The 24,866-nt window shown below is 49.7% G+C and overlaps 1 protein-coding gene across 1 annotated transcript in view; it reads right to left on the reverse strand.

Annotated features, from left to right (window-relative positions):
* LOC147116133 (lactosylceramide 4-alpha-galactosyltransferase-like) overlaps positions 1-24,866 on the reverse strand; it is a 47,205-nt gene that overhangs the window by 18,685 nt on the left and 3,654 nt on the right. The window contains exon 2 of the mRNA XM_085990887.1: positions 24,547-24,605. The gene's annotated coding sequence lies outside the window, so the exon portion shown is untranslated. The remainder of the gene's footprint in view (positions 1-24,546; positions 24,606-24,866) is intronic.

The following is a 24,866-nucleotide window of genomic DNA, read 5'->3' on the forward strand; positions in this document are numbered from 1 at the left end:
GCGCCGCCCCCGGGACCTACCTCAGCGTCGGCGTCCCGGACCCGACCGGGCCCGCCACCCCCGGTACCGGCTCCGACATCGGGCACCCGCGATCGGGCCGCCGGCTGCTTCTTTTGCGGCCAGGAGAAGCACCCGAGGTCGCGCTGCCCAGCCAGGAACTCTACCTGCACAACCTGCAGGAAGAAAGGCCACTTCTCTAAGGCCTGCAGGAGCGGATCTTCAGAGGCCAGCAGTGCCTCATGCGAACTGTGGGGGCGGCCATCTTCTTTCACGGCAACTGAGGCCAGTATCCCCACACGTGAGTCATGGGGCGGCCATCTTTGATCAAGGCAACCGACCCCAATAGTGCCTCATGTGAGTTATGGGGGCAGCCATCTTCTCCGCCATTTTGTCCTACCTCGTGGGAGACGCCATTTTACCCACCACGCCCGACTGCCACCGGGCCCCCGGACCCGACGACCGCCTCGCCCGCAGACGACAACGACTCGCTTACCTACACGCTAGCCTCCGTCACTCTGGATCAAGCCCGCCCACACCACCTGTCCAAGTCGATGATGGACATCAAAGTAAACGGCCACGCCACGACCTGCCTGTTCGTCAGCGGAAGCACGGAGAGCTTCATCCACCCAGACACGGTGAGCCACTACTCCCTCCCTGTCCTGCCAACGCGCAACCGAATCTCGATGGCATCGAGGTCCCACGCCACGGACATTAGCGGCTACTGTGCTGTGACCTTGTCGGTTAAGGGTACAGAGTATAAAAACTTTAAACTCCTCGTCCTCCCCCAGCTCTGCGCTGGCGTCCTACTAGGGCTGGACTTCCAATCCCACCTCCAAAGTGTAACCCTAGCATACGGTGGACCCCTCCCCCCACTCACAGTCGACAACCAGCGAAGGTTAAACCGCCCACCGCGTAACACCTGCAGCCTATCCACCCTCAAGGTGCCGCCACCTTCCCTGTTCGCTAACCTCACCCCCGACTGCAAACCCGTCGCTACCAAGAGCAGGCGGTACAGCGCTGGGGACAGAGCTTTCATTAGCTCTGAGGTGCAGCGTCTCCTGAAGGAGGGCATCATCGAGGGGAGCAACAGCCCCTGGCGTGCCCAGGTCGTGGTCGTTAAGACCGGCGATATAAATCGCCTGGTCATCGACTACAGCCAGACTATAAACAGATACACCCAGCTGGACGCATACCCCCTTCCCCGCATATCTGACATGGTCAATCAGATTGCACAATACCGCGTATTCTCGACCATCGACCTTAAGTCGGCCTACCACCAACTCCCTATCCACCCCGAGGACCGCCAGTACACCGCCTTCGAGGCGAATGGGCGCCTATACCACTTCCTTAGGGTCCCCTTCGGTGTCACCAACGGGGTCTCGGTCTTCCAAAGGGAGATGGACCGGATGGTTGACCAGAACGGACTGCAGGCCACATTCCCCTACCTAGATAACGTCACCATCTGCGGCCGCGACCGGCAGGACCACGACGTGAATCTGGAGAAATTCCTCCGTACAGCCCAACGGCTGAACCTCACCTACAATAAGGAGAAATGTGTGTTTAACACCTCGCGCCTTGCCATCCTTGGCTGTGTAGTAGAGAACGGACTCATCGGCCCCGACCCCGAAAGAATGCGCCCCCTCATGGAGCTACCCCTCCCCCACTGCCCTAAGGCACTTAAGAGAACCCTGGGGCTCTTCGCCTACTATGCCCAATGGGTGCCCAATTATGCGGACAAAGCCAGACCCCTCATGATGTCCACATCCTTCCCCCTTACGGAGGAAGCGTGCGCAGCCTTCTCCCTCATTAAGGGAGACATTGCCAAGGCCACTATGCACGCAGTGGATGAGTCCATCCCCTTCCAAGTCGAGAGCGATGCATCCGACTTCGCCCTAGCCGCCACCCTTAACCAGGAGGGGAGACCGGTGGCCTTCTTCTCAAGGACCCTACAGGGCCCTGAGATCCGACACTCGTCGGTCGAGAAGGAGGCCCAGGCGATTGTGGAGGCGGTACGACGCTGGAGGCACTACCTGGCAGGCAAACGATTTACCCTCCTTACCGACCAACGTTCGGTCGCTTTTATGTTTAATAACAAGCTGAGGGGCAAAATCAAGAATGACAAGATCTTGAGGTGGAGAATCGAGCTCTCCACCTACGATTATGATATCTTGTACCGGCCAGGTAAGCTGAACGAACCCCCCGATGCTCTGTCACGAATTACATGCGCCAGCGCGCAAAGTGATAGACTTCAGACCCTCCACAACGACCTCTGCCACCCCGGGGTCACCAGACTTTACCACTTCATTAAGGCCCGCAACCTGCCCTACTCCATCGAGGAGGTCAGGACCATAACCAGGAACTGCCAGACCTGTGCCGAGTGCAAACCGCACTTCTTTAGGCCGGACAGAGCAAGCCTGATCAAGGCCACCCGCCCCTTCGAGCGCCTGAGCATCGACTTTAAGGGGCCCCTCCCGTCCTCTGACCGTAACGTGTACTTCCTCAACATTGTTGATGAGTACTCCCGTTTCCCCTTTGCCTTCCCCTGCCCAGACATGACCAGTACCACGGTCATTAAATGCCTGAACGACCTCTTCGCCTTGTTCGGGTTCCCAAACTATATACATAGTGACCGGGGCTCCTCTTTCATGAGCGAGGAACTCCGTCAGTTCCTACTAGCGAGAGGTATTGCAGCAAGTAGGACCACCAGCTACAACCCCCGAGGGAACGGCCAGGTGGAAAGAGAGAACGCGACGGTATGGAAGGCCGTCCTCTTAGCCTTAAAGTCTAAGGGCCTCCCAACCTCCCGCTGGCAGGAAGTCCTCCCGACAGCGCTGCACTCCATCCGGTCACTACTTTGCACTGCCGTTAACGCCACCCCCCATGAACGAATGTTTGTTTTCCCCAGGAAGTCGACTACGGGAACCACTCTACCAACCTGGCTGACCTCTCCGGGGCCCGTCTTGCTGCGAAAGCACGTGAGGGCCCATAAAACAGACCCCCTGGTCGAGAGGGTGAACCTCCTGCACGCCAACCCCCAGTACGCCTACGTGGCTTACCCAGACGGGCGGGAGGACACTGTCTCCTTACGAGACCTCGCACCCTCGGGCACTCCGGAGACACCACCTTTACCCCCCCCCACCACCCCCCCAATTCCAGCCCAGGTAGACGGCATGCCGGAACCCCACGAGCCTTCGCCGACCACGCAGACACCAGCACTAACACCGGATAATGCAGCACCGCCGCTGCGACGATCGGAGAGGCTTACGAGGCCTCCGGACAGACTGACATACCAGAACTGGTAGTACACTTCACCCCGCCGGACTCAAATCTAAACAAGGGGTGAATGTGGTAAACCACTTTTATCGTTACACTATAGTTATCACTGTTGTATTGTTATCACCGTTATCACTGTTGTATCACGATACGAGGTCGCCTCTTGTCGCGCTGTTATACCTGGGCTGACCACCTCCGACTCCGCCCATGGCTCCACCTACCTGCCCAGGTATAAAGGTAGTCGACTGGCTGGTATTCCTCCTTGTTGGACCCGATCACCCACGAGGGTGGGCTCTGTTATTTAGTCAATAAAAACCTTTAGTTACATTCCTAACTCGTCGCTTTTTATTGGACGAATTGATAGGTATATCACAGGCCATCTGGTCCAGGGGACTTGTCATCTTTTAGTCCCATTATTTTACCAAGTACTTTTTCCTTAATGATAGTGATTGTCTTTAGTTCCCCCCTCCCTGTGGCCCCTTGATTATCCATTATTGGGATGTTGTTAGTGTCTTCTACCATGAAGACAGATACAAAATATTTATTCACAGTATTCAGATAAATTACTTCTATTGCATTACCATTACCTACTCTCCCTGTTACCTCTTCAAAAAATGCAATAAGTTTGGTCAAGCAAGACTTTCCCTTTTGAAATCTATGCTGACTATTCATTATTATATTTTTGGTTTCTAGATGTTCTTCTATAGTCATGATTCCATTATTTTTCCTACCACCGATGTTAAGCTGACTGGTCTAAAATTCCCTGGATATGTTCTATCCCTTCTTAAATAATCGGTATTATGTTAGCTATCTGCCAGTCCTCTGGCACTACACCTTTTTATATCCCTAGATTCTTTTAAAATGCGTGGATGCAATCTATTTGGACCAGGGGTTTTATCCTCTTTGAGTTTGATTAGTTTATTTAATATATCCCCTTTTTTATTTTAAATGTACTTATCTCATCATCCAATGTCATGTCCACCTGTTCTATCTCCCTGGTAAATAATGAAGCAAAATAGCTATTTAATATTTCTGCGATCTCTCTATCTTCATTGACCAAGCTTTTGGTCACCTGTCCTAATATTTCCTTATGTGGCTCGGTGTCAATTTGATAACGCTCCTGTGAAGCACCTTGGGACATTTTACTACGTTAAAACTGCTATATAATTTTTTTTCTAAAATTGTTTATGGGATGTGGGCATTGCTGGCAAGGCCAGCATTTATTGTCCATCCCTAATTGCCTTTGAGAAGGTGGTGGTGAGCCTCCTTCTTGAACCGCTACAGTCTGTATGGTGAAGGTACTCCCACAGTGTTGTTAGGGAAGGAGTTCCAGGATTTTGACCAGGCTATGATGAAGGAACAGCGATATACTTCCAAGTCAGGATGGTGTGTAACATGGAGGGGAACTTGAAGGTGGTCGTGTTCCCATGCGCCTGCTGTCCTTGTCCTTCTAGGTGGTAGAGGTCGCGGGTTTGGGAGGTGCTGCCGAAGAAGCCTTGGCGAGTTGCTGCAGTGCATCTTGTAGATGGTACACACTGCAGACACGATGTGCTGGTGGTGGAGGGAGTAAAGGTTTAAGGTGGTGGATGGGGTGCCAATCAAGTGGGCTGCTTTGTTCTGGATGGTGTCGAGCTTCTTGAGTGTTGTTGGAGCTGCACTCATCCAGGCAAGTGGAGAGTATTCCATCACACTCCTGACTTGTCTTGTGCCTTGTAGATGGCAAAAATGCTTTGGGTAGTCAGGAGGTGAGACACTCACCTCAGAATACCTAGCCTCTGACCTGCTCTTGTAGCCACAGTATTTATGTGGCTGGTCCAGTTAAGTTTCTGGTCAATGGTGACCCCCAGGATGTTGATGGTGGTGGATTCGGCGATGGTAATGCCATTGAATGTCAAGGGTCGGTGGTTAGACTCTCGCTTGTTCAATAGTCATTGCCTGGTAGTTGTATGGCACAAATGTTACTTGCCACTTATCAGCCCAAACTTGCATGTTACCCAGCTCTTGCTTCAAATGAGCATGGACTACTTCATTATCTGAGGAATTGCAAATGGAACTGAACACTGTACAATCATCAGCGAACATCACCACTTCTGACCTCTGATGGAGGGAAGGTCAATGATGAAGCAGCTGAAGATGGTTGGGCCTACGACCCTGCGCTTGTAGAACTTTACGACATGGAAGGAGGCTATTCAGTCCATATTGTTTGTGCCGGTCGAAAAAGAGCTATCCAGCCTAATCTCACTTTCCAGCTCTTGGTCCGTATCCTTATGGCACTTCAAGTGCATATCCAAGTACTTTTTAAAATGTGCTGAGGGTTTCTGCCTCTACCATCCTTTCAGGCAGTGAGTTGCAGACCCCCACCACCCTCTGGGTGAAAAGGGTTCCCCTCAAATCCCCTCCAATCCATCTACCAATTACTTTAAATCTATGCCCCCTGGTTATTGACCTCTCTGCTAAGGGAAATAGGTCCTTCCAATCCACTCTATCTAGGCCCCTCATAATTTTATACACCTCAATTAAATCTCCCCTCAGCCTCCTCCATTCCAAAGAAAACAACCCCAGCCGATCCAATCTTTCCTCATAGCTAAAATTCTCCAGTCCTGGCCACATCACAGAATCACAGAAACCCCACAGTGCAGATAGAGGCCATTTCGGCCCATCGAGCCTGCACCGACACATATCCCACCCAATCCCCGTAACCCCTACACCAACACATATCCCACCCTATCCCTGTAACCCCACGTATTTAATCCCCCTAACACTAAGGGTCAATTTATCATAGCCAATCAACCTAACCCGCACATCTTTGGACTGTGGGAGGAAACCGGAGCACCCGGAGGAAACCCACGCAAACACAGGGAGAATGTGCAAACTCCACACAGACAGTCGCCCGAGGCCGGATTCGAACCCGGGTCCCTGGCACTGTGAGGCAACAGTGCTAACCACTATGCCACCGTGCTGCCTCGTAAAAGACCCATTTATTCCAACTCTTTGCTTTCTGTCTGCCAACCAGTTCTCATATTAATGATCTAGACGAGGGAACTAGATGTAATATCTCCAAGTTTGCAGACGACACAAAGCTGGGTGGGCATGTGTGGGCATGTGCTGTGAGGAGGATGCCGAGAAACTCCAGTATGATTTGGACAGGTTGGGTGATTGGGCAGAAGCATGGCAGATGCAATATAACATGGATAAATGCGAGGTTATCCACTTTGGTGTCAAAAACAGGAAAGCAGATTATTATCTGAATGGCAATAGATTGGGAGAAGGGGAAGTGCAACGAGACCTGGGTGTCCTTGTGCACCAGTCGCTGAAAGTAAGCATGCAGGTGCAGCAGGCGGTTAAGAAGGCAAATGGTATGTTGGCCTTCGTAGCGAGAGGGTTCGAGTACAGGAACAAGGATGTCTTGCTGCAGTTGTACAGGGCCTTGATGAGACCACATCTTGAGTATTGTGTGCAGTTTTGGTCGCCTTATCTGAGGAAGGATGTTCTTGCCATGGAGGGAGTGCAGCAAAGATTCACCAGGCTGATACCTGGGATGGCAGGAATGACGTATGAGGAGAGATTGGGTCGATTGGGCTTATATTCGCTGGAGTTTAGAAGAATGAGAGGGGATCTCATTGAAACTTATAAAATTCTAACAGGACTAGAGAGACTAGATGCAGGAAGGATGTTCCCGATGGCCGGGGAGTCCAGAACCAGGGGTCACAGTTTGAGGATAAGGGGTAAGCCATTTAGGACTGAGATGAGGAGGAATTTCTTCACCCAGAGAGTGGTGAACCTGTGGAATTCTCGACCACAGAAGGCAGTAGAGGCCAATTCATTAAATATATTCAAGAAGGAATTAGATATATTTCTTAAGGCTAAAGGGGTCAAGGGATATGGGGAGAAAACAGGGACAGGGTACTGAATTTGGATGATCAGCCATGATCTCATTGAATGGCGGAACAGGCTCGAGGGGCCGAATGGCCTACTCCTGCTCCTATCTTCTATGTTTCTATGTTTCCCTTTTTAAAGAATGGTACGACAAGATGATTGATCTCCAGCAACCACAACCTTTGTGCTCAGTATGACTCCAGCCAGTGGAGAGTTTTCCCCCCGATTCCCATTGACTCCAATTTTACTAGGGCTCCTTCATGCCACACTCGGTCAAATGCTGCCTTGATGTCAAGGGCAGTCACTCTCACCTCACCTCTGGAATTCAGCTCTTTTGTCCATGATTGGACCAAAGTTGTAATGAGGTCTGGAACCAAGTAGTCCTGGCAGAACCCAAACTGAGCATCGGTGAGCAGATTATTGGTAAGTGCCACTTGACAACACTGTCGACGACACCTTCCATCACACTGCTGATGATTGAGAGTAGACTGATGGGACGGTAATTGGCCGGGTTCAATTGGTCCTGCTTTTTGTGGACAGGACATAGCTAGGCTATTTTCTACTTTGCTGGGTAGATGCCAGTGTTGTATCTGTACTGGAACAGCTTGACTAGAGGTACGGCTAGTTCTGAAGCACAAGTCTTCAGTACTACAGCTGGGATGTTGTCGGAGCCTATAGCCTTTGCTGTATCCAGTGCAGTCTGCCATTTCTTAATAGCATGTGGAGTGAATCAAATTGGCTGAGAATTGGCTTCTGTGATGATGGGGACCTCAGGAGGAGGCCAATATGCATCATCCACTCAGCACTTCTGTCTGAAGATGGTTGCAAACGCTTCAGCCATGTCTTTTGCACTTGCGTGCTGGGCTCCGCCATCGTTAAGGATGGGGATGTTCATGGAGCCTCCTCCTCTCGTTAGTTGTTTAATTGTCCACCACCATTTACGACTGGATGTGGCAGGACTGCAGAGCTTTGATCAGATTCATTGGTTGTGGGATCGCTTAGCCCTGTCTATAGCATGCTGCTTCCACTGTTTAGCATGCATGTTGTAGCTTCAACAAGTTGGCACCTCATTTTCCAAAACACCTGGTGCTGCTCCTGGCATGCTCTTCTGCACTCCTTATTGAACCAGGTTGGTCCCATGGCTTGATGGTAATGGTAGAGTGAGGGATGTGCTGGACCAGGAGGTTAGATTGTGGTGGAATACAATTCTGCTGCTGCTCCACAGTGCTTCATGGATGCCAAGCTTTGAGCTGTTACATCGGTTCTGAATTTATCCCATTTAGCTCGGTGGTGATGCCACACAACACAATGGAGGGTGTCCTCAGTGTGAAGACGGGACTTCACCTCCACAAGGTCACTCATACCAATGCTGTCATGGACAGATGCATCTGCGACAGGTAGATTGGTAACAAAGATGTCAAGTATGTTTTTCCCCTCATGTTGGTTCTCTCACCACCTGCCACAGGCCCAGTCTGGCAGCTATGTCCTTCAGGACTAGGCCAGCTCGGTCGGTATTGGTGCTAACGAGCCAGTCTTGGTGATGAACATTCAGGTCCCCCACCCAGAGTACATTCTGTGCCCTTGCTACCCTCAGTGCTTCTTCCAAGTGGTGTTCAACATGGAGGAGTACTGATTCATCCGCTGAGGGAGGGTGGTAGGTGGTAATCAGCAGGAGGTTTCCTTGCCCATGCTTCACCTGAAGCCATGAGACTTCATGGGGTCTGGAGTCAATGTTGGGGACTCCCAGGGCCACTCCCTCCCAACTGTATACCACTGTGCCACCACCCCTGGTGGGTCTGTCCTGCCGGTGGAACAGGACATACCCAGGGATGGTGATGGAGGAGTTTGGGACATTGGCTGAAAGGTCTGATTCTGTGAGTATGACCATGTCAGGCTGTTGCTTGACTAGTCTGTGGGACAGGTCTCCCAATTTTCACACAAGTCCCAGATGTTAATGAGGAGTTCTTTGCAGGATCGACTGGGCTGGGTGTGCCTTTGTCGGGTGAGTCCCTGCTCAATGGGAGACTCAAATTACAAGAGCAAAAATAACTTTCATTTATATAGTGCCTTAACATAGTAAAACACCCAAGGTGCTATCAGACAAAAATTGACTTTGAGCCAAAGAAGGAGATATTAGGACAGGTGAGCAATAAGCTTGGTCAAAGAGGTAGGTTTGAAAGAGTGTCTTAAAGGAGAAGAGAGAGGCAGACAGAGGGGTTTAGGGTGGGAATTCTAAAGCCTAGGATGCTGGGCACTGGAATTCCCGCCATAAACCTCTCTTGCACACTACATTGGCACTGCCACCAATGATGGGGCAAAGGAAGCCAGGGATGCACAAGAGGCCAAAATTGTAGGAATGCAGAGCTTTTGGAGGGTTGTAGGGCTCGAGGAGGTTACAGAGATTGGGAGCAGTGAGGTTATAGAGTGATTTGAGCAGAACAATGAGAATTTTAAATTTGAAGCCACTTACTTGCAAGAATCAGGTATAATCTACCTTACTTTAGACACAATTTGACGTCAGTTGGAGCAGATGATGTTTTGGTCCCAGTTAGAGGCGATATTCTCTAATGCCAGTCGATGTCAGCCAACTCTTATCGCTTGGCATCATACGATGGCAGTGATTCTCTGCCATGAACTGAAACCATCAATCCCTCAGAACAGAGCTCTGTAGTGGTTGAGCGGTGTCCCGGGACATCGCGGTGCCGGGTGAGCAGGGTTCCGGGACATGGCGGTGCCGGGTGAGCGTAGTCCCGGGACATCGTGGTGCCGGGTGAGCGGGGTCCCGGGACATTGCGGTGCTGGGTGAGCGGGTCCCGGGACATCGCGGTGCCGGGTGAGCGGGGTCCTGGGACATTGCGGTGCCGGGTGAGCGGGGTCCTGGGACATTGCGGTGCTGGGTGAGCGGCTCCCGGGACATCGCGGTGCCGGGTGAGCGGTGTCCTGGGACATCGCGGTGACGGGTGAGCGGGGTCCCAGGTGAGCGGTGTCCCGGGACATCGCGGTGCTGGGTGAGCGGGTCCCGGGTCATCGCGGTGCTGGGTGAGCGGGGTCCCGGGACATTGCGGTGCCGGGTGAGCGGGTCCCGGGACATCGCGGTGCCGGGTGAGCGGGATCCTGGGACATCGCGGTGCCGGGTGAGCGGTGTCCTGGGACATCGCAGTGACGGGTGAGCGGGGTCCCAGGTGAGCGGTGTCCCGGGTGAGCGGGGTCCCGGGACATCGCGGGGTCCCGGGTGGTCGCGGTGCCGGGTGAGTCGGGTCCTCTATTGCGTCTTTAAATAATGTGGAAATGCAATGCTGCTGATCTTTGCTGTTTGCTGGACTGGAAATAAATTTGAGAAACTCCTGTATCACGTTGGTGAGACAAGCAGGATGTTGGAGCAGAAATGCTGACCCCAACAGGAAGGTACTTAGTTTGCTTTGATGCATGTAATGCTTTTCATGGATCGGTGCCAAGAATAGCGGTCACAGACTGGCTGCTGCAAGCACTCTAGGCCGAGTGTAATCTAATTCGTTCTTTAGCCCGGTCTTTGCTATTTCCTCTGTGTTTTTTTTAAAGCTGCCTATCTTGACATCCAATATGCCTGGCTTCTGTTGCCCACGCTACCATACAACCTTCAGCTGGAGAAAGCGAATAATCAGAATGGCGCAGGCACTGGAGCCTCGATGTGACGTGGGAGCAGGAAACCATAGGCAGACTGCGGGCCTGTAGTGTTATTATCACCATTTCACATACAAGCTCAGGATCACAACTCCAGTACTCTCATCAGCAGCAAAGAGTCAGTTGCCCAAAGGAAGACCCTCCCTAGTGCCATGTGATCTTTACACCCACCTGAGGCCGCAGACAGGGCCTCAGTTTAATGTCTCATCCAAAAGACGCCACCTCCGACAGTGCAGCTCTCACTCAGTACTGGCACTGAAATGCCAGCCCAGATAAACTGCTTCAAAACAATAAAGACTCTCAAGGCTTTATAGAATCATAGAATGACAAGGCACAGAGGGAGGCCATTCGGCTCATTGTGCCTGTGCCAGCTCTTTGGTAGAGCTCTCCAATTGGTCCCACTCCCCCGCTCTTTCCCCAGAGCCCTGTAAATTTTCCCCTTCAACTATTTATCCAATTCCCTTTTGAAAGTTATTACTGAATCTGCTTCCACTGCCCTTTCAGGCAGCGCATTCCAGATCATAAAAACGGACTGTGTAAATGTTCTCCAATTGCCGTGAGGTGACAAGTGGCATTGCCCAAGGATCTGCACAGGGGCCTCAGCTTGTCACCGTATATATCAACGGTTTGGATGAAGAAATCGAGAGTTGTATGGTGGGGGAGTGCGGACGGGGCGAGTGGGGGCAGACAGGGTGAGGACACTATTCTATGCTTCCTTTTGTTTATATTGGAAATTCCGGGGATGGGGATCTTGGTTACAAGGACAGGTTGGAGAAGCTGGATTTGTTTTCGTTAGAGCAAAGGAGGTTGAGGGGTGATTTGATAGAGGTGTACAAGATTATGACGGGTTTGGATAGGCTAGATGGGGAAAGGCTGTTCCTACTAGTTTATGGTACAAGGACTAGGGGACACAGATTTAAGGTTTTGGGCAAGAGATACAGGGAGGGATGTGAGGAAAAACTTTTTTACGCAGCGAGTGGTGAGGACCTGGCACTCGCTGCTGATGGAAGTGGTGGAGGTGGAGACACTCAATGGCCCAGAAATTACAGTCCCCACAGATGAGTACGCGCTGGGTACTCACGCGTAGGCCCAACGCAGGTGTCGGTTTCATGCATGCACTGCGCATGCGCGGGAAACCGGAACTTCCGTTCCCTTGAAGGAAGGGGTTCACAGGTCGAACGCGTGTGCCGGAGAGGCAGCGCGTACGCCTGGAACTTCCGTTTTTTTTGCAGGTTTCTCTGGGAGGGTAAGTCTCCAGGAGTTACACTTTAAAAAACCAATTGCAAGGCCTGCTTTTAACAAGGTAAGTGGTGAATTAAGTAAAATTAAAACATTTTTCCCACAGGTTTATTATTTTTAAATACTTTAAAGAAAGGCAAGTTTATTTTTAGCCCCGTTAGAAACTGTAATTAATTTTTTCAAAAATTTAAATTATTGTTTAAAATAGTTATTTTATGTAATTTATAGTTATTTTAAAAATGTGATGTGTTTTTTAAAATTTATTTGAAGTTTTAGTTATGTTTTGGGGCTGATTTGTATTTATAGTTTCGACAGCTCTTCCTGTCAAATTTATGAATGGGCAGTCCCTCCTACGTGATCCCAGGGGACGCTTCGAACTAACTGCACCCCTGGGATACGCAAGCACTGCGCGCCGGTAGTTGGAGGAGGCCCAGGATCGGAATACCATGCGGGCCCACAGCACAACGGCCGGCGCGCTAGGTAAGTGCAGGTCGTAGGCTTGCACCCGCGGGAAGCCTCTGACCCAAATTTCTGGGCCAATGTTTTCAAGGGGAGATTGGGTGGGCATTTGAAGGAAATAAACTTGCAGGGCTACGGGGATAGAGTGGGAGAATGGGACTGACTGGATTGCTCTACAGAGAGCCGGCACAGACTCGATGGGCCGAATTGGCCTCCTTCTGTGCCGTTACGACTCTGACTCTATGACATACATTGCACAATGAAATGTAGCAGCTCTGTATTGTTTTGTTTCCTTAGATACACGAGATCATCGCAGGAGGGAGCAAACCAATGTCCAACCAACTGCTCAGGGTTGTATTTCTTTACTTCACCCACCCACCCTGTGCTCGCTGACCTGCACTGGCTCACGGTCCTGCAATACCTCCGTTTTCAAATTCTCAGCCTAGTTTTCAAATCCCTGATTAAAACAGAGCAGCCAGTGAACGCTTATCAAATTTAAATTTATAAAGTAAACCTGGGGTTGACTTCAAGATGAATACTTCAGTGATGGAGCCGTGTACAGTAGCAGTTTGAGAGGGAGGCTTGTATACCTTTCGAAAATACAAATTAATAATCGGTTTTGTGCAAGACACCCAAGGTTATTTTGACACCCACCCCTGGAATTACTGATCACGACTGACACAGGGATCAACACAACCAACAGGCATTTGCCACATCACCTCACTGCCACTGATAGGCTGAGGAGCAGAGCAGATGTCACAGCCCAATACTGCCGCTCTTCACCAACTTAGCCGCTCAGTGAGTAGGTGTGTGATGCTGCAAACCCAGATTCCGTCTCATGAAAAGGACAAAGAGCAGCATAAAATGTACCCACATTGTACACAATGCTAGCAGGTCCCTCCCCTACTCAGTAGAAGCCCCCCGCCCTCACGTACCGCACTTTGTTTCAACTCAGGCCACTTTTCATCTGTCTCTTTCACAACACAAAGAAAAATAAATTGCATTTATATAGCACCTTTCATGGGCCCAGGACATCCCAAAGTGTAATCACTGTTGTAATGTAGGAAATACGGCAGCTAATTTGCACACAGCAAGCTCCCACAAACACAAATATCAGATAATCTGTTTTAGTGATGTTGGTTGAAGGATAAATATTGGCCAAGACACCAGGGAGAACTCCCCTGCTCTTCTTCAAATTGTGTTGTGGGATCTTTTACATCCACCCGAGAGAGCAGACAGGGCCTCGGTTTAATGTCTCATCTGAAAGATGGCACCTCTGACAGTGCAGCACTCCCTCCATACTGCACTGGAGTGTCAGCCTAGATTTTGTGCACAAGTCTCAAGAAGTGGGGCTTGAACCCAGCACCTTCTGACTCAGAGTCGAGAGTGCTACGACTGAGCCACGGCTAAAATGTGACATGTTATGGGGGCCGACACCTATCTATATCACGTTCCTCCGAGTCACTGGACATGTCAGTAATGATGGTTCACGGGCTCTTCTTAAAGGGGCAGTGCAGAAAACAGATGGTCAAAAAAAATCAGGAAGTGACTGGAGAGGCCGAGAGTCCCAAACTGGTGCTCAGTTTCTGTACAGCAGTCCAAAGACTGACAGGGCACCAAAAGTCTGTTCCTCTCACTTATCATCGCCACTCTGGAGGATTTCATCCCCAAGACATTCAACAAAGTTTCCCCATCAGCAATAAGGATATCAGAACTCAGGGCTGTCCTGGATTCTCGAGACTAGTTTGGAGCAATTCTGGAGGTGGGATGATGACAAAATGGCCCAAGAATTGCTGGGAAAATAATGACATGGTCACGGCACCCACCATTATTAGTTTGCCAAAACCCATCAATTTGTGGCAAAGATACTCCACGATTTCGGATTCTCCACAAATTGCCGGATGATTTCCGTCACTTTGCCGTTAGCCCAGACAGAACCCAAAAGAGGGGCCTCACAGCTTGTCTCCATCCTCTTTCACTGCACGGTAAGCAGGGGCACGGTAAGCTGGGGCACGGTAAGCAGGGGCACGGTAAGCTGGGGCACGGTAAGCTGGGGCACGGTAAGCTGGGGCACAGCAAGCTAATTTCCCTGCCCCCAATTTAAAGCACCACCATTTAAGAGAAGGCCTACATGGCTTGCTATCTCCCGGATGCCAAGGTAATAAGACACAGGAGATGATGCAGAAGATTCTGAAAAGGAAACTGTAATGTATGTACCTTTAAGGGGGGAACTACTTTTTACAGCTCATGTATACTGTAGTACCGGCAGTGACCACACCTGTATATAACGCTGAGTAGTAATCTGTACAGATCAGTTGCAGTCTGAGCCACGTTGAGTAAACACCTATTGTACCGTTCTCCGCAGTCTGTGTCTTCTTATACACGGACGTAACATTGGCGACAAGGCAGGTTCGAACCTACCTGCAACTCTGCATCACCTCCCGGGGATTCGTTCCTGGAGATCAGTGGATTGGAGGTCAAGGCCAGAGACTCGGGCGTTGACCACGGGCAACCGCCCAATCACCCAGCAGAGACTCGAGAATTGCGGGGGATGCTGTCGAGAGCCAGGCTTGGCTTTCCAGTTGAGGTGGTCCAGCGAAACCGGCTGGCAACAGGTAGTGCGCAGACCCTTCCCGGACAGCGGCGGGCTAGAGCCCGACCGAGCGGCACAGCAAAGGGCCGAGCAGCGTCGACGGGGGAGAGAGAGAGGGCAGAGCACACAGGGCGCAGCCGGTGTTCAGGGGCCGAGCAGCGTCGGAGAGAGGGAGAGAGAGACGCGCAGAAACCCGCGAGGCGCCGCCATTGCCACGAGGACCGCCGAGAGCAGCGTTAGCAGCAGCGCAGGAGAAGCGCGCGAAACCTACAGGGCGCCACCATTGCCACGAGAACTGCCGGAGCGGCGTCGGCAGCAACGGGGGAGGAAGGAAAGCGCGGGAGACGCCATTTTAAACCACACCCAAAATGCCGAAGAGTGGCAGTATCACCGCATTTGACAATGAAGTCGAAGATTGGACTACATATGTCGAACGAATAGAGGTGTACTGCAAGGCAAATGGGGTGTCAGATGACAAGAAAGCGTCGGTGTTGTTAAATTTAATGGGTGCAAAGACGTATGGTTTATTACGAAATCTAGTAACCCCAACGAAGCCAATGGAAAAGAGTTTTGAAGACGTGGTAACGATACTAAAGGAACATTTAAACCCCACACCGCTGCTGATAGCAGAAAGATTCAAGTTTCACAAACGGAACCAGCATAAGGATGAAGGCAATGCTGATTATTTAACAGAACTGCGCAAACTATCGAAACACTGCCAGTTTGGAGCGGGACTGACAGGTGCCTTAAGGGACAAGTTTGTGTGTGGGCTTCAAAGTGAAGGAACCCAGAAACGGCTTTTATCTGAAAAGGACCGTACGCTAGAAAAGGCTTTCAGCATTGCGGTATCATATGAAGCAGCAGCACGGGGCGCTGCAGAGATACAACAGAGACCGCAAGAATATGGCACAAACGACATGTCATATGGAACAGAGAAGTGCTATCGCTGCGCCAGAACAACACACGACCAGAATGATTGCTGGTTCAAAGACAAAGTGTGCAGACAGTGTGGAAAAGTAGGACACATAGCACGAGTCTGCAGGTCGGGAAAGAAAACCAGCAATAAGAAACCTACCAAAGGAAAGTACTAGAAGGTACATAAGATGACAGAGAATAGTTCAGACGAACAAAAGAGTGATAACGACTCCGAAAGCAGGGAACTGAGTTGTCTGAAACTACATAATGTGATCACAACAGAGGATCACCGAACCATTTGGGTCACTCTCAAGATAGCAGGCGTCCAGGTAAAGATGGAATTGGACACAGGATCAGCCCTAACAGTCATAAACCGACGGGACTACGAGCGGCTATTCTCACACATACCCTTGAGAGACACAAAAATTATTTTGAAGACATACTCGGGGCAAAAAGTCTACCCCAAAGGAAAAATAAGGGTGACCGTTATATATAACGGTAAGGAAACACCAAAACTAGACCTGTATGTATTGCAAAATGGAGGACCACCATTACTGGGACGTGAATGGATCTGGAAAATACAACTGGATTGGCATTCCATACAGGCACTGACTGTGGCTGACAAAAAGGATGACGACGTCACAACTGGGCGACTGTCAAAGATCCTAACTGACGTGAAAGAAGTGTTCCAGCAAGGACTCGGAACACTAAAAGGCATGACAGCGACGATTAAAATTGAAGAAAACGGAAGTCCAAAATTTTTTAAGGCCAGACCGGTACCTTATGCGATCCGCCCAGCCGTCGAAGCAGAGCTGGAGAGTCTGGAATGTTCAGGTGTACTGTCCAAGGTAGACTGGAGCGAGTAGGCTACACCCATCGTCCCTGTGATGAAAAAGTCGTTGAGCAGCACGCCTGGGGAACCAAAGAAGGTTCGCATCTGTGGGGACTTTAAGGTAACAGTGAACCCGGTCCTTCACACCGTACAATATCCACTTCCGCGGATTGAAGATATTTTCGCCTCGCTACCTGGAGGGAAACGCTTCACTAAGATTGATCTGGTCCAGGCGTATCTGCAAATGGAGGTAGAAGAAGCATCAAAAAAATGCCTCACAATCAACACCCATAAAGGTCTCTACCAATACCAGCTGGTATTCGGGGTAGCATCAGCTCCAGCTATTTGGCAGAGGGCAATAGAACAAGTCCTGCACGGGATCCCAGGGACCCAGTGTTATTTGGACGACATCCTGGTCACGGGCGAAAATGACAGTGATCACCTTGCCAACCTGGAGCAGGTGCTCACTAGATTGCAGGAATATGGGCTCCGAGCTAACCGCCCCAAATGCGAGTTTTTTAGAAAACAGATCTCGTATTGTGGCCACGTTATCGATAAAGAGGGGTTACATAAGTCCCCAGAGAAGATTGAGGCAGTAGTCAAGGCTCCAGCACCGGAAAATGTGTCACAACTGAGGTCGTTCCTCGGGCTGGTAAACTACTACCATAAGTTCTTGCCAAATTTGTCTACAATACTACACCCACTGAACAACCTACTGCAAACTGGGGTGCCATGGGAGTGGAGTGACGAATGTAGACGAGCTTTGCAGAAGAGCAAAACACTAATCACATCAAAAGAGGTATTGGCCCATTACAACCCAGCATTATCAATTCGGTTGGCATGTGATGCGTCACCCTACGGCATTGGAGCGGTGCTGTCGCACAAATTCTCGGACGGCTCAGAGAGGCCAATAGCCTTTGCGTCACGATCACTAACCTCAGCCGAGCGTAACTACGCCCAGATTGACAGGGAGGCCCTCAGCCTAGTGTGGGGAGTGAAAAAGTTCAATCACTATCTGCACGGGCAGAAATTCACCTTGCTGACTGATCACCAGCCTCTTGTCTCCATTTTTAATCCGAAGAAGGGCGTTCCGGTGATGACTGCGCAACGACTACAAAGATGGTCACTTTTTCTAGGGGCGCACCACTATGAGATTGAATATAAGGGCACGAAACAGCATGGAAATGCTGATGGGCTATCACGCCTGCCACTGCCTACTGCGGAGGAAGCACCAGCAGTGGATCCTGTCGAAATATTCCATTCCACTATAGTTGAATACCTACCGGTAACTAACGCTAGTATCGAAAAGGAAACCCGAAATGACCCGACACTGTCTCGGGTATATGATTTGACGGTGAAGGGATGGCCAGCATATGGCGACTCACTGTTGCCAGCATTCTCGACAAGGAGAGAACAGCTGTCAGTGTGCCGGGGGACCTTGATGTGTGGATCCCGAGTGGTAATTCCACCCAATTTAAGGGATAGAGTGTTCAATGAGCTTCATGAGGGTCATCTGGGAGGGGTAAAAATGAAAAGCCTAGCCAGGGCTTGTGTGGTGGCCGGGAATCGATAAACAAATCGAGGACCTGACCAAGAGCTGTCCAGGATGCCAGAAAGTCCAAAATGCACCACCACAGGCCCCTCTACACCCATGGGAGTGGCCCTCATCTCCATGGCAACGGGTGCATATTGATTTTGCTGGTCCATTCATGGACTCAATGTTTTTAATAGCCGTGGATGCGCATTCGAAATGGCCTGAGGTCATCAAAATGTCCTCCACCACCACGGAGAAAACTATTGCAGTCCTACGGACCATTTTTGCCAGGAATGGCTTGCCAGAACAGATTTGCTCTGACAACGGACCACAGTTTGTGTCCGAAGAGTTCCGGAGGTTCTTGAAAAAGAATGGGGTAAGGCATTACACATCCGCCCGTATCATCCAGCCACAAATGGATTGGATGAGAGGTTTGTACAAACCTTTAAGAAGGCAATAAAGGCTATGTGCAATGACAACATTCCGCTGCAGCACAAGGTGGACAATTTCCTGTTCGCCTACCGGAATGCGACACATGCAGTCACCAACCAGGCCCCAGCCATGATGTTCTTTAACCGAAGGTTAAGATCTCGCCTGGATTTGCTCAGACCAAACGTACGAAGAGATGTTGAGAGTAAGCAATTCCAGCACATCCATGAGAAGCCAACAAGGAGCTTCAATGTAGGGCAACCAGTCTTGGCCCGCGACTACTGAACAGAAAAATGGCAGCCAGGAACGATATGCACACGGCAGGGCCCACTAATGTACACAGTGGACGTTGGGGAGAGCATCGTGAGACGCCATGCTGACCAGATCCTAGAGTCACAGGAACAAGTTAACCCCATGCCTCGCCCATACGTACCTGGTGATGAACCCGACGTACAGGTAGCATCTACCCTAGAAACAGTAGCATCGGAAGCTGATGAACCAACCGACGACAGGGGGCCAGAATCGCCTCCGCACCAAGAGCAAGACACTCGTAAAAGGCGCGATCCAGAAAGGATCAGGAAGCCTCCCCAAAGACTGAATTTATAAATAGACTATTTTCAGCTAATGTTGCATGTTAAAAGTGTTAATTGTAATTAGTTTGATATTTAATTGTTAAATGAGTGTTATGGTACTGTTAATCTAAACGGGGAGGAATTGTAATGTATGTACCTTTAAGGGGGGGGGAACTACTTTTTGCAGCTCATATATACTGTAGTACCGGCAGTGACCACACCTGTATATAACGCTGAGTAGTAATCTGTACAGATCAGTTGCAGTCTGAGCCACGTTGAGTAAACACCTGTTGTACCGTTCTCCGCAGTCTCTGTCTTAATATACACGGACGTAACAGAAACGTAATCAGCCTGAACTACTGTTCGTGACATAGGGAGGAGCAGGTTGGAGGTCTTGCAAAGGGGGCTTGAGGAGTTCGGCTTAAAAAGATCAGCAGCTCCGCTGTCGCAAGTCAAGGAGGGTGGTGTATCAGGGAGAGCGGGTGGTGTATCAGGGAGAGCGGGTGGTGTATCAGGGAGAGCGGGTGGTGTATCAGGGAGAGCGGGTGGTGTATCAGGGAGAGCGGGTGGTGTATCAGGGAGAGCGGGTGGTGTATCAGGGAGAGCGGGTGGTGTATCAGGGAGACCGGGTGGTGTATCAGGGAGACCGGGTGGTGTATCAGGGAGACCGGGTGGTGTATCAGGGAGACCAATTCTGGTTCAGCGTAATCCTGGCGGTTTCAGCACATGGCCTCCCGCCATTGGTCTATCATCGCGGTGGCCCGCCAAATGGAAAGCGAGTGTTTGTTACCCAATTGGATCAATCTTGACCGTCAATCAAGCAGCCTTTTCCCCTATCACCAATATTTTTACAACAATAAATGAAAGTGTTCAAACAAAATGAAATCAAGTTATTTTTATAACGCCCCAATGATTTTCCACCTGGGGTGCTCGCAGCAAATGTCCTGGAGATTAATCTTCAATTTCTGGAGACTCCAGCACAGTCCTGGATGGCTGGTGACTCAAAACATAGTGGGGATGATTTCCACTTTGTGGGGCACTGGGATGAGTTGTGGGGCCGGATAAGTCTGTGATAAGATGTGATGGACTTCATGTGAATTGAAGCAGTACTGGCGTCCAGTGAGGAGCATCAGAATAGTGGGCAAGGGTTCACCAACATAAAAAAAGGACAGGACAAGAACAGCTCGTCCACCAACCCTATTTCCCATTTTGACATGATGCAACAAAACACCATCAAGCCTGACCCCTCCCCTCTCCCCAACAAACACGTCATCTCCAGACAGGACAAAGGCCGCACAAAATTTAGGGAAAAACTGGGACATTCCTCTCCAACCCCTGAAAGCAAAGTACAGGAGACCATGGAGACTGACATCAGGCAGGGGACCAGCGGCAAATCTTCGAACATCTGGGCAGGGGTTAATATCGACAGTGAAGTGAAAAATCCATCCAATATAATAAACCTGAAAGGGGGAGGGCAGGGGTGGTCAGTATGAAAACAATCTACTGGCCCAGATTTTCCTGGCTACATGCACCATTGTAACGGTGCAACTATGGCGTAGGGACCCTTGAACGGCGCAAGAGAGGAGATTATGGAGTGGGTGACTTCCGCCATTAATTACTTTCGCCACATTTTCCTGGGACTGTAATGCTGCCCCCACAAACCCCTGCAAACAGTTGGAAGGTAATCATCATAGTTCCGCCGCCACTAAAATCATGTAATCCTGATTTTCCTGCGTTTGAGCCACTTGGCACTCTGCTGCCGTTTGGACTGAAACATAATGAGGCTGGTGACCTGGAAATGATGTGATTGATCGGCTCTTGAACACATTTACTGACTGCTTGTAAACAATGCACTAAATGTGTTTGCTGATAGGGTCTAGTTATTACCAACCAGTTACAGGATGTATGTTACACCTCCCGGCATTCCTAACCTCCATCTTCATTAATAAATCAAGACTTCAAATTATTAATGAGGAAGTTGATTCCGGCAACAAAACTTAACTGTTGAGTTGTTCAAGGTGCAACTTTTACAGCTTTCTACATTCTTCTATGTATCTCTCTCCACTCACATCCCTCTTCCCTTTTCCAACCCCACTGCCTTCTGCGTCCACCTCTGGAAAAAATCTCTCACCCAAGTCACTTACAACGTCTCTTCCAAACTCCCATACTGTCCAGCATTTGGCCCATCTTTCTCCCTGCTATTTCTGCTCAATCACACCCTTGATGCCCTTATCCCCAGTAAAGCACGTGCTCTCTCCCGCCCTGGATATTCACCCTGGTACAGCACCGCCCCCATTGCCGCACTTTTACGTCTAACGAGTGCAGATTTGAATGTTTATGGTGGACAACTGGTTTAGCCATTTATCGCCAGATCTGGCGGGGCCACATAAATGACTATCAGGTCCTGCTCTCCTCTGCCAAAACTGCTCACTATTCCTAGGTCATCACGGAATACAAAGATACCCCACAGCTTCTCTCCTCCACTACAAACAGTCTTCTTAAACCTCTCTCCCCTGTCTCCTCCACCCTCCCCTCCAGCAAGTGTGAGGAGCTCATGGGCTTCTTTGTCCCTAAGATTGAGACCATCCGTTCAGCTGCCTCTACCCCTTTGCTCCCTTTCCCAAGCTGGCTGGGCCAAATTGCCTCTATGGCTCCCCCCTGCCCTAGCCCGGAAGGAGCACTTTTTTTTCCAGTTTCTCTTTGAGCTACCTTCATGAGCTCACCTTGTCCACGAGCCCCACCTCCTGCTCCCTTTACCCCATTCCCACTAAACTGCTGACCACCCAACTGGCTCCAAAGCTAGTTAATATTACCAACAGTTCATTGTCCTCTGGCACTGTCCCCCTCCCTTTCAAATCTGCCATAATAGAATGATACAGCACAGATGGAGGCCGTTACGCCCATCGTGCCTGTGCCTCATCACTCCCCACTCTTCAAAATCCTACTCTTGACTCTTTTGTCATTGCAAACTATCACCTCACCTCCAACCTCTCTTTCCTCTCCAAAGTCCTTGAATGTGTTGTCACCTCCCAAATTCATGTCCATATTTCCCGCAACTCCATGTATGAACCCCTCCAATCCAGTTTCCGCCCCTGCCATAGCACTAAAACAGCCCTTATGAAATCCTACCCGACTGTGACCATGTGCACTATCCCTTCTCATTGCCAACTCCATCCTCCTCCAAAGCCTCTCCACCGTTGTCCAACTGGGTGGGACTACTCTTGCCAGGTTCCATTCTTATCTATCTAATTGTAGCTAGAGAATCCCCTGCAATGGCTACTCTTCCCGTTCCCACACCGTTACCTCTGGTGTTCCCCAAGGATCTATCCTCGACCCCTTCCTATTTCTCATCGACATGCTACCCCTTGGTGATGTCATTCAGCCGCCTCCAAAAACACGACATCAGGTTCCACATGTACACTGACAACACCCAGCTCTACCTCACCACCACTTCTCTCGACCCCACTACTGCATCTGATTTGTCACGCTGCTTATCCGGCATCTACTCCCATCGCCCCATCATTGGTGGCCGTGCCTTAAGCCGTCTAGGACCTCAGCTTTGGAATTCCCTCCCGAAACCTCTTTCCTCCTTTAAGACGCTCCTTAAAACCGACCTCTTTGGCCAAGCTTCTGGTCACCTGCCCTAACATCTCCTGATGTGGCTCGGTGTCAAATGTTGTTCGAGAACGCTCCTGTGAAGCACCTTGGGATGTTTTACTATGTTAAAGATGCTATATAAATACAAGTTGTTGTTGTTCAATTTTAAAACAGAATGGAGAATCCCAATCCTTTTCTGATCATCGACAGCAGTAAACATTATCGATGGTTTCACGAAATGGCAAAATACAACCAAGTGCGTTTCCAATGCTGATGACCAGGATAAACTTTAACCTAATTCTGTGACTGAAGTGAGTTCACAAGTAGCTGGTTTAAAATAAGCCTTTAGCATGTCTGGTTGCTTGGGTAGGATGGGGAAATATCTGAATTTGGGGAAATGGCAGCTGATACACCTGAGAGTTTTAGTGTTGGCACTAAGGAAACTGCAAATGAGAAGGATCCAGCAGCCCAGTCACTGGTGATGTAGCATCACTGGCGCATTCAGTGCTGCAATTATCAGCATAATAAGGAAATCGCACTGACAGAGGCCAGATCAATAGGTTGGCCATTGGCTGCATTATTTCCAACTCACTGCGATGCTCGCTGAGCCATATTCCAATTAGAAAATCAGGTAAATATGGAGTAAGTTATCAGCAGTGAGATCGGCATTCTAGCTGGCAAAATGTACGGTGAACATCCCCAGTCTCACCCTGCAGGAAGGTTTGGGCACCTACTTGCCTGTGTTGCCACAGGGAGTCAGGTCAGGTTAGAGAGTCTGGCTCTACTGGTCCGGGACACACAGATGGAATTCAGTCCCCATTTTAAAGCCATATATATTCTGTCCTTATTTTTATACAATACTTTTATTATTTGTCATTAAATAGCAAAACTTATGACAATATGGGAAGCGGAGATTCTTGGAGAATAACGTTTCTCTGCAGTAGATGGGGAAAGGGCTGAGACACGCAAAACTGGGAAAGTAGAGGCACTAATTAGAAGAGTGGGATGTGATGCTGTAGCTGTAACAGCCGTGGCTCAGTGGGCAGCACTCTCGCCTCTGAGTCAGAAGGTTGTGGGTTCAAGTCCCACTCCAGGGACTTGAGCACATGAAGCTAGGCTGACACTCCAGTGCAGTACTGAGAAAGTGCTGCACTGTCGGAGGTGCCGTCTTTCAGATGAGACGATAACCGAAGTCCTGCCTGCTCTCTCAAGTGGATGTAAAAGATCCCGTGGCACTATTTCCAGAAGAGCAGGGGAGTTCTCCCCAGTTCCCTGTCCAATATTTATCCCTCAATCAACATCACTAAAACAGATTATCTGGTTTATCACCTTGCTGTTTGTGGGAACTTGCTGTGCGCAAATTGTCTGCCGTGTTTCCTACACTACAACAGTGACAGCACTTCATTGGCTGTAAAGCGCTTTGGAACGTCGTGAAAGGCGCTATATAGATGCAATTCTTTCTTTTTAAACAGAAACTTGGTACTACGCAGAACGAATCTGGAATCTAAATATTGCCAGCTGTAATACTGTCAGGAGATAAAGGATGAAAACAAGGAGGAAGGCTTACCTTAGTAATCAGAGGCACAACTTCAGCCAGGGAATCGAACGTTTATGGATGGTGTCGACCTGGGTAGAGTAATTAAAGAGAGACCTGTTACCACACTGGGAGTATATTATAGACCGATGAACACTGGGAGAGAAAGGGATGAGATTTGCAGGCAGTCTCGAGAGGTTTGCAGTAAGAGTTATAAATACAAAGCACATTTAACTATTTTAGTAGTGCTGAACAGTTCAGTTGAAGCTATTTACTCCAATCATATCCTTTTATATCCCTCTTTTTCAAATACTTATCCAATTCAAAATTACACATAAGCTACAGTCTATGCC

This window comes from Somniosus microcephalus, chromosome 6, assembly GCF_052327205.1.
Source record: "Somniosus microcephalus isolate GS21.2 chromosome 6, FLI_Smic_1.0, whole genome shotgun sequence".
Taxonomy (NCBI): Eukaryota; Metazoa; Chordata; class Chondrichthyes; order Squaliformes; family Somniosidae; genus Somniosus; species Somniosus microcephalus.